Source organism: Myxine glutinosa, chromosome 8, assembly GCF_964187855.1.
Source record: "Myxine glutinosa chromosome 8, kmMyxGlut1.1, whole genome shotgun sequence".
Lineage (NCBI taxonomy): Eukaryota > Metazoa > Chordata > Myxini > Myxiniformes > Myxinidae > Myxine > Myxine glutinosa.
The window spans coordinates 101,049,493-101,066,554 of NC_136268.1; the positions used below are offsets into that span (position 1 = coordinate 101,049,493).

The 17,062-nt window shown below is 41.2% G+C and overlaps 1 protein-coding gene across 1 annotated transcript in view; it reads right to left on the reverse strand.

Moving 5' to 3' along the window:
• The window catches only part of NSMF (NMDA receptor synaptonuclear signaling and neuronal migration factor), a 66,640-nt gene that overhangs the window by 13,100 nt on the left and 36,478 nt on the right, over positions 1 to 17,062 (reverse strand). The window lies entirely within an intron of this gene.

The window sequence follows — 17,062 nt, forward strand, 5'->3', positions numbered from 1 at the left end:
TGCTTTTGATATCATTCCACATTCAAGGTTGATAAAATGCATGCAAGTATACAAGATCAATACATGAGTATTAAAACTGATTGAGAAAGCAATGGAACTCAGAAGGAAACATCAAAATATCAGGGGTGAAGATACGACGATCTTCTAGGGAGCCAGCCTTTCCCTCCTCTTATATTGCTTAGTCCTGGACCTACTGAGCAACATCATTAATGATCAAAGAACAGGAATACAACCTAACATTAAATAGAAGAATGTCCAAAGAAACAGGAAAGATGACACCTACTGTACATGGATGATTTAAGCTCTTCGCACCGAACGACGAAAAATTGGCAGAACAATTGAAATTAGTGAAATGGTACTCTGAAGACATTCAAAATGGAATTTGGCCTAAGTGTGCCAAGTGCACATTCATACAAGGAAAACCACAAAAAATAAAAAATCTACCGCTCTGCTGGTACCAACCTCCTGACCCCCTCCATCCAGACCAAATTCAGATCCTGGGGGGACAGGGCCTTCTCCATCGCTGCTCCCACCCTCTGGAACTCACTACCTCACACCATCAGAGACTCCTCCTCACTCACCACATTCAAAACATCACTAAAGACCCACCTGTTCAACACTGCATTCAACATTCAACCCACAGTATCTAACCCCTGACTATCTCTTCTCCTTCTCCCTCCTTTTGCTTTAAATATTTCCCTATTGATTCTTGTCTTTTTGCAATTGTTGTTTTCATGTATTGTTATGCATTATGTTTTCCACTCTGTCAAAGCGCCTTTGGGCTTCTGGAAAAGCGCTATACAAAATAAATGAATTATGATTATTATTATTAAATACAACAATACAGGAGCTAGACAATGGAGCATCATACAAATAACTCGACATAGAAGAGGGTCACCAAATATGGTCGCAAACAAATGCACAAAATAATTACCAATGAATAACTACGTATAACGAAAACATACCTCTCCTGAAAAATCCTGAAAACATACCTCTCCCCAAGAAACAAAATCAAAGCCATAAACCAACCAGCAGCACCAGTATTCCAATGCAGCTGCAGAAAAATGAACTGGCCACAATCCGAAATCAACAAACCAAAACAAGGAAACTCCTCACCATCCACAAACTGTTCTACAAAAATTAATGCATCCAAAGAATGCACCTGAAAAATGAAAACGATAAAAGAGCAAGAAGGTATTTAAAAATTTGGACAGATTGGAAGTAGACAAAGAAGGCTCTTTGGAATGGCTACGAAGAGGTCAGCTCAACTGGGATGTTGAATGAATCATTATAAATGCCCAAGACCAAGGTCTCTACACACCAATGGCTTTAGGAAAATTGTGGGGCTGAGGCAATCAGACAGGTGTAGGTTCTGCAAGGGAGAAACAGAAAGTGCGAGCCACCTCATATCGGGGTGTAAAAAAAACAACTCATGTCAGAACAGCTGTACACCCAAAGGCACAACAAAGTATGTCGAGTAATCCACTGGCACATCTGCAGAAATTTCAATATCCCAATTCCACAAAACTCATGGAAACATGAACCAAAGGTGATCAATGAAAACAATGAGGTAATGCTGACGAATGATCTGATGATCCCCTTGAATGTGAACATAGAAAACAAAGCTTTGCGACCAGATATAATACTTGGATACAAAAATGAGAAGGTGGCATTGCTAATTGAGGTGTCAGTACCCAGCAATTTTGGCCTACACAACACAGACATCAAGAAAATGACCAAATACCAACATCTCAAAAATTAAGTCAAAAGATCCTGGAAGCTGAAGGGTGCCAAAGAGCAAGAACAGTTCTTCATTTAAGACATGAAGCAACACCTTTTTGGTTGAACGGTATTTTAATCTTGGGGTATTCGGATGTTCTGCCAGGCCAGCATTATTATTCACTAGGGCATGCCCGTACTATATATAAGCTAGGACGTGCCCGTACGTGGGTGCCCGTTCCTTGCCAAAAAAAAAAAAAAAAAAATTTTGTGTAGGGGTGTGTGTGTGTAAACATCCTAGGGTGTGCCCGTACGTGGGTGCAAAAAAACATGCGTGCAAACAACAACAAAAAAAAACTTTGAAACCACGTGGCAGTAACGACCACAGAACCCCCCCCTCTATTTACATGAATGGTTTGGTCCATTCGCAACGACCACAGAATCCCCCCCTCTATTTACATGCAATGGTTTGGTCCATTCGCAACGCCAAAGCGAACGGCGAACGGCTAAATCGCCATAGCTCGGGAAGTACTTGTCCGATTAATTTCAAACCTTGAAAAGGCACATCCTCGGGTCCCCAGCAATATACCTGGCAAGTTTCAAGTATATCGGACCGGTAGTTGTCGAGAAACAGCGGTCACAGACAAACATACACACACACATACACACATACAAACACACAGAGATTACTGGAATTATAGATAGATAACCAATGTCAGAAAAAGGGGACCAAAACGGCTACGAAAGCCCACCCCAAAAAGCACCAAAGATCACCTCACTTTTCAACTGTTTCTTTCCAGATCCATCCATTATGCTGAGCTAAAACAATAATAAACTAAAACTGCCAATTGCAAGCAGTTATGCCGGGTATGGAATGACGCCTGTTCCAATGACGATGCCACCCCATGATAATGTCATCCCACCCCACCTATTCCAATGATGCTGCCATCCCACGCCACCTGTTACAATGACCATGCCATCCCACGACGATGCCTTGTCATGCTGCCCATTCCAACGATGATGCCATCCCATACCACCCATTCCAATGACCATGCCATCCCATGATGATGCCATCGCACGCTGCTCATTCCAATGATGATGCTATCCCACGCCGTCCATTCCAATGACGATGCCAGCCATTTTATGACAATGCCATCCCACACCACCCGTTCCAATGACCATGCCATCCCACGATGATGCCATTCCATGCCACCTGTTTGCAATGATGATGCCATCTCATGCCACCCATTCTATTGATGATGCCATCCTATTGCATCATTTTTATCAAACTACTGTATATATTTCTCATGGCGACTGGATCCCAATAACTGCCACTTGTAACTGCAAACAGTGATTTATACATGGGCGCTTACAAAACTGTGAGCCACGAGGAATAAAGTTTGACAAGTATGGCATCATAGTTCACATGGTTTGTCAGACATATGGGATCGAAGAAAAGCATTTTAAAATATTTTTCTCTGAAACCACTTCACTGATTGCTGCAACACTTCAAATATATAATTATTTTTGAAGTATTATGTTTATTTCTTCAAATAATTATTTTTGAAGGATTATAATCCACTAGCCATGGAGAAAACGGTTTGATAATATGATGTTGTTATGTATTGCATGGGATTAAACTGGAAGGTGTATATAAAAGAGGCGGGGCATACGGCTTGGCAGAGGAAGCTGGGCCTACACTGGGGGGCTTGTGGTTTTCCCGGCTGTGCAATAAACGACCGATGGTGCACTCAAACAGTCTTCCCAGCCTGATACATTACAGATGTCATAGGTTTGATAAGTAAAAAATTTAATAGTTTGACAACAGCAACATCATCAGTCAAGTGGTTTGGCAGCCATATTGGATTGAGCAAAAACATTTTAAAAATTCCTTCTCTTGAACCGTTTTATCAATTTTCATATTTATGATCGGCAAGCCATGGGGAATATAGTTTGAAGTTTTAAACATTATCGGTGAAGTGGTCTGGCAGCCATGTATAATTGAAGATAAAACCTTTAAAAACCTTCTTTTCTGACACCATTTAACCGTTGATGTTTTAGTTATCAAACCTTTTTCCTCAGGGGTACTTGATAATACAATATACTCAAAGTTTCACATCAATTGATTTCGCAGTTTGACAGCAGAGTATTTCTAAGGGTTTTAGCTTAAATTCAATATGACTGCCAGACCAAGTGAATGATGACATTTTAGTTATCTAACCTTATTTAACATGGATAGTCAATTATATATATATATATATATATATATATATATATATATATATATATATACATATATATTGTTACGGTTTTTAGAACCTTCACTTTGTAAATTTTAGTAAATGTTCCCTTATAAATGATCCCCTGTAAATATCCCATTATTTGGCTTTATTAAAGATCGCACCCTAGTTAGTCCATGTACAACACGTAGAGCACCATAGGACCTATCTGTAGTTATCTCATTATTATGTGTTTCAGTTAAGGATCTGTTCCCAATAGTTGAATCTGCATTGCATTAATCAAATAAGATAGGCCCCTTCAATTTCCCCAATCATCTCTCCCGCTCTTCAAAGTGCAAAGAGAGCGGTAGGGCGGCGTTCGCTGCCCCTTGTCTTGATTCGATTGCTTGCCCCAGCCGCCATTGAACATGCGGTCTCAAGCCGAGGAATAAGGGGGCGGGACACAAGAACAGGTGTGGCACGTCAACTCACCATCAGAGGTGGAGCCAGCGAGCCCTTACCAGCCAACCAGGGCTGATGAAATACCATCACGGGCATGGCTCTATGAAGCGTGCATTGATCTTGAAGGGCGTAATATAAGTGCCAGCGCGAGCCTTTTTACAGAGTCGACTTGGGTTGGAGACGGCGCTTGGTGGGGTCTGGCTGAGAGACTAAGCTGCGCGGAGCTCTTTGATGAACTGCTTCCAAAAGCCCCTACCGCGTGAAAATATACGTGCAGCTGCCGCCGGGTTTCGCCTAAAGCCTGGAGCATGGACCGGAGCGAGGACTGGAGCGGACCTCAACGCTGCGCATCGGCCCGGACCTTCCTGCCCTGCCAGTCTGCCTGGACCTTCTCCTCCTTCCAGCCATTCCTTCTTGCCATTCCCTATTCGTGTGAGTCTGTTTGTTTTGTCTGGGGTATAATATAACTGTTTAAGGCTGCCCTGTTTCCTGCTTCTTCTTCTTCTTCTTCTGTATATTCTTTGCCTTTCGTTTCCTCTTCATTTCGTGTAAATAATTAATAAATATCTGTTATTCCTTTACTTTGGTTTCTTCTTCCCCCGATCGCTTTTGTCCTGTCTCCAATTGAGTACCTGTGGCGCGATTTTGGCCAACCGCTATAATCGGGTTAGTCTATTTGCTAACGGCTCGGATCGTGGATTGCTAAACCGCTCGGCAACTACCATCACATCCGCGGTTCGAGCAGGGACTCATTTCCCTGCTTTGCGGAGAGATTGGTGAAGGTATTTGGGAAATCCTTGACCAATCACCCTGGCCAATCTCATCCCGCAAAGGAGCGAGATAGTGCCAGGACTCGGACGGCCAGCTTAAAAGACGAGGGGATTAAACCCCCCTCGGTAAGGGGAGTGCCGAAACCGAGATCCATAACAATATATATATACAGTAAATATATATATATATATATATATATATATATATATATATATATATATATATATATATGTATATATATATATATATACAGTGGAACCTTGACTTACGAGTGCCCCAACTTACGAGTTTTTTGAGATACGAGCCGTCGCTCGGGCGGTTTATTGCTTTGAGATGCGAGCCGAGATCTGAGTTACGAGCTTTCGCCACCCGGTCACGTGGTTATCTTGCCGTGCAAGTACAGTATCTCTGCCGTATATCGCTGCATTTTTGTTTTCGCATGTTGGTTATTTTGAGTTTACGCCAGGCGCCACCAGGTGGGTTCCGGTCACGTGGTTATCTTGCCGTGCAAGTACAGTATCTCTGCCGTATATCGCTGCATTTTTGTTTTCGCATGTTGGTTCAGAGTGCCGGCGGCGATAGCTCGCCTTCTCTTTGTGGAAAACACGGTACTGAGAAGAAGAAGAGGATGATGTGCTTGGATATAAAACACGCAATCGTCGAAAAACATGAGCGAGGTGTGCGTGTTGTCGACTTGGTGAGGCGGATGTGAAGGCAGCTGAAGATTTTATTATAACTGAGAAGAAGAAGAGGATGATGTGCTTGGATATAAAACACGCAATCGTCGAAAAACATGAGCGAGGTGTGCGTGTTGTCGACTTGGTGAGGCGGATGTGAAGGCAGCTGAAGATTTTATTATAACTTTTGCCGAACTGATAGAAGCCGAACGATACATCCCCCAGCAAATCTTCAACTGTGACGAGACAGGGCTCTTCTGGAAAAAGATGCCGAGGAGGACGTATATAACGGCAGAGGAGAAGAGCATGCCAGGCCACAACTTGTTCAGAGTGCCGGCGATAGCTCGCCTTCTCTTTGTGGAAAACACGGTGAGATCCTTAACATCCAACAACTAATGGGACGCAAACGGGGCGCCCAGTTTAGCGGTACACACATTGATGAATCACCCTGCCTGTGATTCACCCATGACAGGTTATAGCTGGGTCGGGATTCAAACCCAGGCTGGACAGTTTAGACTTTAGAGTCAAGTGTGCGTACCTCCAGTCCAGGCCATCCTGCCAACTTGTATGCTGCATACAGGTGAAATATAAAGCGCGAGATATTTTTATATATACTGTATATTTAAAAAAAAATTGGTGTGGTTTTTGGCGGGCTGGAACGGATTAATAGCATTTCAATGCATTTTAATGGGGAAATTTGATTTGAGAAACGAGCAATTTGAGTTACGAGCTCGGTCACAGAACGAATTAAACTCGTAAGTCAAGGTTCCACTGTATATATATATATATATATATATATATATATATATATATATATATATATATATATATATATATATATATATATATATATATATATATATATATACATACACACATATACACACACACACACACACACACACACACACACACACACACACACACACACACACACACACACACACACACACACACACACACACAAGGTTTCACCTCGGTCTGTTAAGTGGTTTTGGAGGAGATTTGTAAAGGATATATTTTCAAAAAAATTATGGCTGCAAGTCCACATCATCAATTAAGTAAATTTAATTATCTCGGCAAATTTATGTGTAGATCACCCTCAAAAATGTTCGTATTGTTTGGATAAGGAATTTGACAAATCCAATTCTGATGTTATCCTTAGGGCACTGATGACATCATCGTTATTGATTGTTGTTCCCCTTGCGTAGTATATGGCCCTTGCCAAGTCTAAAAAAAATTCGTTCAGCGGTTTCAGAGATGTCTATAGTTTTTCCTTTAATCCAACATGGCTGCCATACCACATCACCGATGATGTCATAATTATCATTAACCCTTTGAGTACAGATGACGTCCAGTGCCGCAACCCGCAAAAAAGTTTTGTTTATGGATGATGTTACTACACGTAATCGACTATACCTATAAATATATCGTCAGTACGTGGTTGCATTCCCGTAATGCCAAATTAATCCCGTACCGGCGGTATTTTTATCAAAAAAAATCCCGTACTCAAAGGGTTAAAATACCCTCCATGTGTAGGCGCTCCTATGTTGAAAGTTTTGTGTCAATTGCTCAAGCAGTTGCGGAGAAATTGAATTTAAAAGCGAATGAAGGTGAAAAGTGAGGGTGGAAAAAAATCCATACAAGAGTAATGGGGTACCCTAACTAGAGCAAAGTTGATGGCATGCTATTGCAAATCCCCATGCTCCCCACCTAAAGAAAAGTTGAAAGATGGCAAAAAGTTCCACTCGGAGTGACCCAATATCAAATTTTGAGTGAACAAAATCTTGTTTTGACCCCTGTGACCTTAAGTCCCAACCCCCGGGGGCATGAACTGTGGCTCAAATCCAAAAAACAGTTACACATTTCATGTGTCCCCCAATGTTGATTGCATATATAAAGATTCATTCAAAAACGTTAAAAAATGTGCCTGTATAAATTGCATTTTTGCTATTTGACCTTTCAAAACCAAAAATCACAAGTGGGGCTCCAAAGTGTGGGGTCAAAAATGATACTCCTCTCGCACCTTCTTGCCATGTGGTGATCATAACTACCAAGTTTGGTGTGAATTTCTGCGCATCTGTTTAGGAGGAGATAGCATGACGGACAGACAGAGCCAATTACAATATACCCCCCATTTTTAATAACCCCCCACAGTTTGCTTCTCATTTACATCTTGGTTCATTCCACATCCATTTGCTCTGCTCAGACTTCTTCCTGGGGTCACAGACCTCGCTCGAAGGTATTACTTGAAAAGCTGATCGAAACAATAGTAAAGCAAATCAAAGAAGTGAAGGCCTCTTGGTACAGGCCTGTGAGCCATTATCAGGTTGGATTGCTCTGTAATTGTTGCTGATATAGATTGTTGCTGATGTGGAGGAGTGATTCCTTGTAGCGATTGCAAAAAGTCATCTACTCTGTGCTTCTCCCCAAAGAAACATATATCGGTATAAAATCTAATAAAGCCCCTTATCAGTAAACATGCAATGAAGGATATTAAAGATCTTTCATTATTGAAGCCGTTAACACGTCTGGGGTATAGAGGGAGGTGGGGAGAGATCACTTTTAAATCGCGTGTTATTTCTATGTTAGCAGTTATCAAAACTATTAAAATGTTTCAGACAAATATCTACTGACATGTGTTGTGAAATAAGTTGCAGCATTTAAATCACAAACTAAACAAGAACAAGCAATCTGAGATTACAGAACCTCGCCAGGATGTGTTTTCAGTGGTTTTTAAGGCTTTTGTGTTAAAACAAATATGGCGGCCGAACCACGTGACTGATGACGTCATCATTATTTTTTTCTCCACAAATTTATCCCGAGGTTATGCTCAAGAAATTTCATCTTTATCAGATGACGTTTTGTACTTGTCGAATTATGACGTCATAATGGAGGCACATATGACATCATCATTAACAGATGTTATTCCACATGGAGAGTTCTTTACAATGAGCCATGTCTCAATTTTTTCTATGCAGCGCTTTTGGAGATATAGACGTGCAAATGTTTTCGGTTTTTCCAAGATGGCGGCCGAACCACGTGACCGATGACATCATTAATTTTTTTTTCTCCGCCATATTTATGCCTACATGATCCTCAAGAAATTTCATCTTGATCGGATGAAGTTTTGTACTTGTCGAATTATGACGTCATAATGGAAGCAACTATGACATCATTAACGTATTTTATTCCCCATGGAGAGTTCTTTACAATGAGACATGTCTCAATTTTTTCTATTCAGCGCTTTCAGAGATATAGAGGTGCAAAGTTTTTCGGGTTTTCCAAGATGGCGACCGAACCACGTGACCTATGACGTCATAATTATCATTAAAAATTATACAGGTGGAGTTGCACCTATGGTAAAAAAATTCCTGTCAATCGGACCAACGGTTGCAGAGAAAATCATATTTATTCTGTGTGGACAAACAGACAGACAAACGGACTCAAATGCAATACCCTCTCCTCAGGCGAGGGTAACTAGAATGACACTCGGTAGAGAGCATACCTCCGCCAGGCTGAACTGTTTACATTTTGTATCCCACTGATAGATCAGATCTGGACAATGAACAAACAAACAGACAAACAGACAAACAAACAAACAGACAGGACCTCCATCAGGACAGGAGTCAGACAGGACATCAGACAGGAGTGAAAACATAACCTCCATCCACTTTCGGTGGTGGAGGTAATTATACTTTGGCTTTGTAGTCAGGTTCACCATGTTTTTTCGTTCAAAATTTTGGTAGATTAGCAAAACTATACATTTTTGGAATATTCAGGGCATGAGGAATCCAAAAATTAATGTTTACATTTACGTCGACACCTTTGCGAAAATGACACTCAGGACAGTGATGATGATCTGCAAAAGCATATTCCTGAACGGTATAGACCTCGTCGATCCTGTGTATAGGACTTATAGTTCAATCTGATACTACCTATAACTTCCTATAACAACCTATAACTTCAAAGGACTTGCAATATCATGTATTATGTTATACAGTTATATCACAAATATAAAGACAATGGTTTTCAATTACCTTTGTTTGTTGCTTTTCTATAATCCTGAGCACTATTTTGAGGCCTTTATTGGATTCCTTGACCCAGAAAACATAGGATTAGCATATTTAATTAAGTCTCTAGGTTGACTAGAAGCCGAGATCGCGCAAAATATGTATTTTATGGCGGCCATTTTCAAAATCCAAAATGGCGGCCATGCAGGTGTCTGTGCAAATGCCAACATTGATTTTCGGATTCTCCATGCTCTGAAGATTCCAAAAATGTATAGTTTTGCTAATCTACCAAAATTTTGAACGAAATTATATTTGTTAACATGGTGAACCTGACTATTGGCTTTGGCTGGCCTTTGCGTCAATCCCTTGATGTCAAGGGTTTCGCTTTGGACCTTATAGTCCAGTCATTAAACAACAATTATTACTGCATGTTCAACAAAATTTGAACAAAAGGTTTCTCGATGGGTTTCACCTCTTTGATATCTCTACGTTAAAAAAAAAAAGTTTACCAAAATATGACATGGGGAACTACCTGAAAATAGGCCAAATCCAAGATGGCCGCCATCAAAATTAAATAAAGTGGAAAAATGTCATAAATATGGAATTGATCAAGATAAAAACATGTATGATTAGTCTATTCATATCAGCCTGAAAAGATAAATGCATTGGAATGTATTGTTTATATGTGCTGATTGATATGATAACATAGAGATTGTAGACTGTTGAAAAAGAAATTAAAAATTTTAATCAAATACAAAATGTTTGCCTAATAATGGCTAAAATTATTTATTAATGATAAATTAATATATAAAATTATATAGAAAATATGAAATTATTTATAATTTTATTAATATGAATCGTGCAACATCTGTTTACTTATTTTCAGGTGACTGATCTCAACTGATTGAGTCAACTGTAGACAAGAAAGAGATGGCTACCTGTGTGCTGTGCCTGGAGGCAATTAACCTGGACAAGCCTCAGGATTATGCAAAGTTGACAGAAAAAGGCTGTATTGGTATTACTAATGCCAATAGACTGCGCAAATTAGATGTTCCAGACATCATATACACTGAAAACTGCTGCCTTGTTGTACACAAAAGTGTCGAAGGTCTGATCTGATCTGTCTGATCAACACATCAACCAGTCTGATCTGGCTACTATCTATGCCTGCGTGTGGTGAAGTGCACAAGGCTATGCAGGAGGTAACAGGTATCTCAAGTCCAGGGGCAATGCACAAAGATCTCACACAGGCAAAACTCAAGCGTGATGCCAAAGATCTACAGTCCATCATTGATGATCTTGAAGAGAGAAAGCCATTCTCACAGAATTCTAAAGAACTCCGGAGCCTGTCATCAGGAGTGGTAGCACTAGAAGGATCAGTAGACGTTGACTCTGCTGAGACTGTTGGTGCTGCTATCCTGGTATCTATGGAGAGACTGCCAGTTTCAAAACACAAATTCACAAAAAAACAACAGGTTAATAACCTCGCTTCCTCAGTGAATGTATCTGTTGATGGTGAGAAGATCCAGATCGATCCTAAGCAACTGTATCAGCGCCTCCTTGTTGCAGGCATTGGCACTATTGATATACAGACACTGTTCCAGTTTGAGCTGTGCTCCTATCCCTCATCCTTGTTCGACACAAAACTTTTTATGCGACTTGCAGTTAAGGCTGATCGACTGAATGGGTTAGTCAAGAAGGTACCAGCATGTGTTATAAAGGAGTTACCCATCCGTGTTACCTATGTCATCGATGGAGGCGCCCTGTTGCAGCGCCTGCCCTGGGCCAAGTCCACATCGTATGCCAATCTCTGCCAACTATATATTGCGTTTGTGCGCAACCACTATACCAATGCTCACATTGTGTTTGATGGCCATGGCAGTGGCCTTTCTACCAAAGATGACACTCATCAGAGGAGAACTGGTAGTGAGATGGGAGTGGATGTGGATTTCACTCCACATGTTCCACATGATGCTCCACAGATGTTCCACTCCACATGTTTTAGAGTTCCATTGACATTATAATTTTGTCATCAACATTGAATATATAGATGTCAGGGGTTTGAATATGCTAATTGATAGAGATTTCTAACCACTTTCTAATGCCGTTACTTATGTACATGTAGATATACTAATTTTGCATTTTTCGTCAAATCTTGGTGGCCATTTTGCATTTTATGGAACATTGAACTTGAAAATTACATTCCATAACATGTATATGTATATGCTGATGTGAATAGACTCATCATACATGTTTTTATCTTGGCTGGTTCCATATTTGAATTTTTTTCCCACTTTGGTTAATTTTGATGGCGGCCATCTTGGATTTGGCCTATTTTCAGGTAGTTCCCCATGTCATATTTTGGTAAACTTTTTTTTTGTTTAAAGTAGAGGTATCAAAGAGGTGAAACCCATCGAGAAACCTTTTGTACAAATTTTGTTGAGCATCAACTATTTAATGACCGGACTATTAAGGAAGGACTCTGAGCCAAATGTACACCAATATGGATTAAATGGCAAAATGTTCGCGGTGGTAAAAAGGGAGATCGATCTTTACTCATTGGCTACTTTGTCAACACGAGCAGACAAAAAGGTTACGATGGAGACAGTCATCACTCAATACAAAACATTTGAGCACTTCATTGTGACTCGTGTCAGGAGGAGGAATGACTGTATGGTGTGTGTGCGTCTGCTTGGAATAAGAACATAATAACGAATACACAAATATGAGTGAAGTTCAAGGAATGTGAGTGAATGCAAGTGGAGAGCGAAAAAAAAATTAGATTACGGTGAGATAACTTGTAGACAAACTAATCAGATTATGGAGAAAATTATCTGGTCAAACTCATTTTCATTAAGTACACAAAGCAACTAATAAGCTTTGACAAGGAATTAATATAGGACAATAGAGGACAATTACATCATGGAGGACAATTGACTTGGATCCCAGGGTAAAGCCCAGGTAAGTCAGGTGTTTTATACAATCTCCAGAAATGACAAAGCTGATTTATCTAATATAAATGATACTGACATGTACCCAGCTCGCCATACAATGGTCAGCCGACATGTGCCTTGACATGTTCCCCAGTTTACCCGTGAATAATCTAAAGGGGAAGATGCTAACTTGACATGATGACCTCGAATCGGCTCTGTTGCTAACGATGCGCAATGCGGGAGTAGCTTAAAGAATATGACAATCATCGTTTGTTTTTCAATTTGTTTTATAAGTTCCAGATTCACGTCTGTTGGAAATTTGGCACAACGCACTCGTTATGAGGTTGTGAAATTCCTGTACATTTCCCACTCCACCCAGTCCTGCTCCACAGGGAAATTACCATCACATTAATCTTGCTACAGGTTCTGTACATCGGAAACCAAAGAAAAGATCTATTCGGTTTTCTCGGCGAACAGTCTCCGAGGACAATCCTGATTTCCTAAGGCATGATATTTCTGCTGATATTATTTGATGTCACATTATCATGCATTATACAACGACAATGAGGCAAATGTGTCTAGTGGCCCCGCCCACACCGGGCTGATTGACAGTCGTCGTCCCATCCACTCATGGGATCCCTTCCTATTCTTTTACAAAGGAATGTAGTTTCCATACTTTTCGTGGAATCCTTTCAAGCTATTAAAATTACAATGCTGAAGGATGAGCATGAGAAAGCATTCCTGAAACTGTATATGCGATACAGTATACTCCTGGAATTCCTGAAATTTCAATTCCTGAAAATTCATGAATTACCTTGCTTCCTAATTCCTAATTTAAAGAAAATTCCTGAAAAATATATTCCTGAAACTATACTGTATATACTGCATACTATATATATATATATATACACACACACCTTGCTGCAAATGACCAAGAACAAGTATAATCATAAAGTGGTACACCTTATTGAAGAAGTGCAGGGAACACAGCCCCAACAATTGCAAGGAAGACTAAGTAATTATTATTTTATTTTTTTGGATACAAGATCGAGGCTCGTGAAAAAGCTAACATTAATCACACAAAAAGTCAAACCGACACATAAAACATATAATAAGGGGGAGCGGTAAACAAGATGGGGAGAGAGGGGGAAGGACACAAACACAACATTTGAGAGCAGGGACATCGAAAGAACTGTGGGAGGGAGAGGGCTTGGGGGGAGGTGGGAGAGGTATAAAACACACATGGACACTGCAAGGACTTCCAGGAAAGAGGTTGGAATTTCAAAAAAGTGGATCTGGGGTGAATTAGCGGGGGTAGAAAAGATCAAGGTTTTGTATGGGGGAAGATAAGAGATGGTGGTGAACAGCTGTTTTAAAGACCTGGAGGGAGGAGTGGGATTGAAGAGAATGAGGGAGTTTGTTCCAGAGGCGGGAGAAAAGAGGAATGAAAGAGTGAATGTGAGCAGAGAGCCGAGATTTCGGCAGTTTAACCATCAGAGGGTTGCTGGCAGATCTTGTGCGACCTGTAGGAATATTTGGGGGACAGAGCACAGAGAGAGCTGGGGGGGCAAGGCAAGAGAGTTGAAACTACAAAACAAAAGAACAGCAAATTATATCACATTTCATGGCCTTACGTGTCAAAAGACACGAGGAGGACAGGTACATGTACACATATGCACACGACAAAAAAATCAGGAAAACAAACTGGTCTCTGTAAATAGACAAAGTCTCACTGAAAAAGGCTCGTAAAAGGGAGCTGAATTGGTTTGGAGACCAAGATAAAGGCCCAGGTGTACACACAAAGGAATAACAACGTGTGCACAGTCATCCATTGGCATCTTTGCAAAGACTTCAACATCATGGACCCTGAAAAGCAATATAAACCCTACAGGGAGGCATTTATAATTCATCAGGCACTTGTCATGAAAACTGAAGAAGATCCACATCATACTAGTAATCATTGGAAAGACTGGAGCGAATAAATAATCTCCCGCAGTATTTGAAAGAGATTCCCAGAAAATAGCACAACAACTGAGCTCCGAATGGAATATGTTCAGGGTTCAGTTATAATACTGGAAGAGACCTTGGAGGAAAGGTGCTGCGAGTTGGAACACCTGGAAATGTTCCTGTGCTTACTCAAGCTTGAAAACATAACGGCTTTGTCCTTGAAACAGGAATGGGTACTTTTGACCATGGACCCTGGGAAAGTCTCACTCCACCTTTTGATACCCACTTAAGGGGATTACAAGCCATGTGAGGTCGACATTGGTTTGAGATATAAAGGTGTGTGTTTGGGTATGGTTGTATGAGTGCATATCGACCTGTATGTTTATGCCCATTTGAAATTATTGTTATTTTTGGACTTGAGGTGCAGTGGAGGCCTAAATAATCCTCCTGATCTCTTTTATTTAAATACAACATCGAGGCTCATGGAAGAGCAGGGAGACAGAGGTTAGAAAGGTAACGCATGGATTAACGTCTCACACAGGTTCAGAAATGGCTTAGAAATTGTTTTAAAAAGGTAGGATTTGTTATGATACATATAAATACAGGTGTGTTGAGCACCTACTCTTTGGGCAATTTGTGAAGGACTGTTAGCACGAGCTGGCAAGAGTGTGTGCTGGTTTCTGAGTTTTCTATTTTGAGCTCGTTTCCAAAGAGACTCCCAATGGAATATGAACTGCCTTGCTGGTGCAATGTGGATAGGGCACTCGACATGAAATCGAAGAGAATGTTAAGCTATTTAATGGTACATTTCAAACAAGATGAGATGTCATGCCGTAGAGAAAAGAAAAACCTTCCTCACACATCGAGATAATCAATGTAATGGAAGATAAAATTAATGTATACATTTTATGCTGCATGGGTCCGAGATGTGGACCTTAAGAAAGGAGACCATCGAGAGACTGAGCTTTCAAAATGTCGGTCAGGTTGTTTCGCTTGTATGCAACGCGTGGCTGCAGGTGTGCATTGGTTGTTGTAGGGTCACGGTGACGTCAGTCAGAATAGGAATTTGGAATTTATTCAGGGTGCCGGTGATAACTAACCTATTCTTCGCGAAGGACACTGTGGGACTAATTGTGACATCTAGTTTAACGTCCAACTGAGAGAGGGCACACACATTGATGCCTCGCCCTGCCTGCGGACCACCAGGATGACAGTTTATAGCTAGGACGAGATTCAAACCCAAGCTGTACAGCTCAGAGGTGAGTGTGCATACTTCGAGGCTATCCTGCCCACCCTGGTCAATTTCTTGGAAGACGGTCGTTCAGTGCAAGAAATCCATTGGTCTTGCGCTGTCCTTTCCATATGGTCAGCCTTTGAACCTCCCCTCCCCCTCCCATCCCGTCGCATCTTCAGAATGCCTGTATTTACTGGTGCCCTTTCTTGCCTTTCTTTTGTAATCCTAAATGGAATTTCTCAGATTTATTTATCAGAATTCCCTTTTTTAAGGCCATTTTCCCTGCTAGAGTGGGGATTAGGCTTGCCCGCCCCATGACAATCATCATGGTTCCCTTTTTGACACCAACCCTTTAGTCGCCTATTATGACACGCAGGGATACGTTGTACCTATTCTAAACCGGGGCACACACCGGCACATTCATCCCAACAAGCTGGTACTCAATTTGCCGACCTCGGAAGGATGACAGGCTGAGTTAACCCCCTTGGCGTTAATTCAGCAATCGACCAGGATTCAAACTCAGGATCCTAGGATCCCAAGCCAGCACCTGAACCGCTAAGCAGATTTATTTATCAGAATGCATCATATAAACAGTTCAGGCCTCTAGAGGTACATTTTAATGGTCAGAGGGATGTTTACTGTGCTAAGGTTTATGACACTAATTCTATCACGAAATCCTAGTGATACTCATATAGCATCTAAAGAACTCTAGCACCTAGCACCTAGAACTCTAGCATTTGTAATAGGATTACTCTAGAACTCTAGCACCAGAACCCTGGTGTTGGGCTAGCGGCTAGGGTGCCGGCTTAGGATACCTAGGATCCTGGGTTCGAATCCCGGTCAATCGCTGAATTAACGCCAGGGGGGTTGACTCAGCCTGTCATCCTTCCGAGGTCGGCTAATTTGAGTACCAGTTCACTGGTAATTCCCTGTTTGTCGTTAAAGGCGGCAAAAAGGGTTGGCGTCAGGAAGGGCATCCGGCCGTTCCGGCCGTAAAACATTGCTTCAAAAAAGGGGACCGAAAAACAACAACAACCACGGTTCCCGAAAAAGGCCAACCCCCGCTTGCAGGGAAAAATGGCCTCTA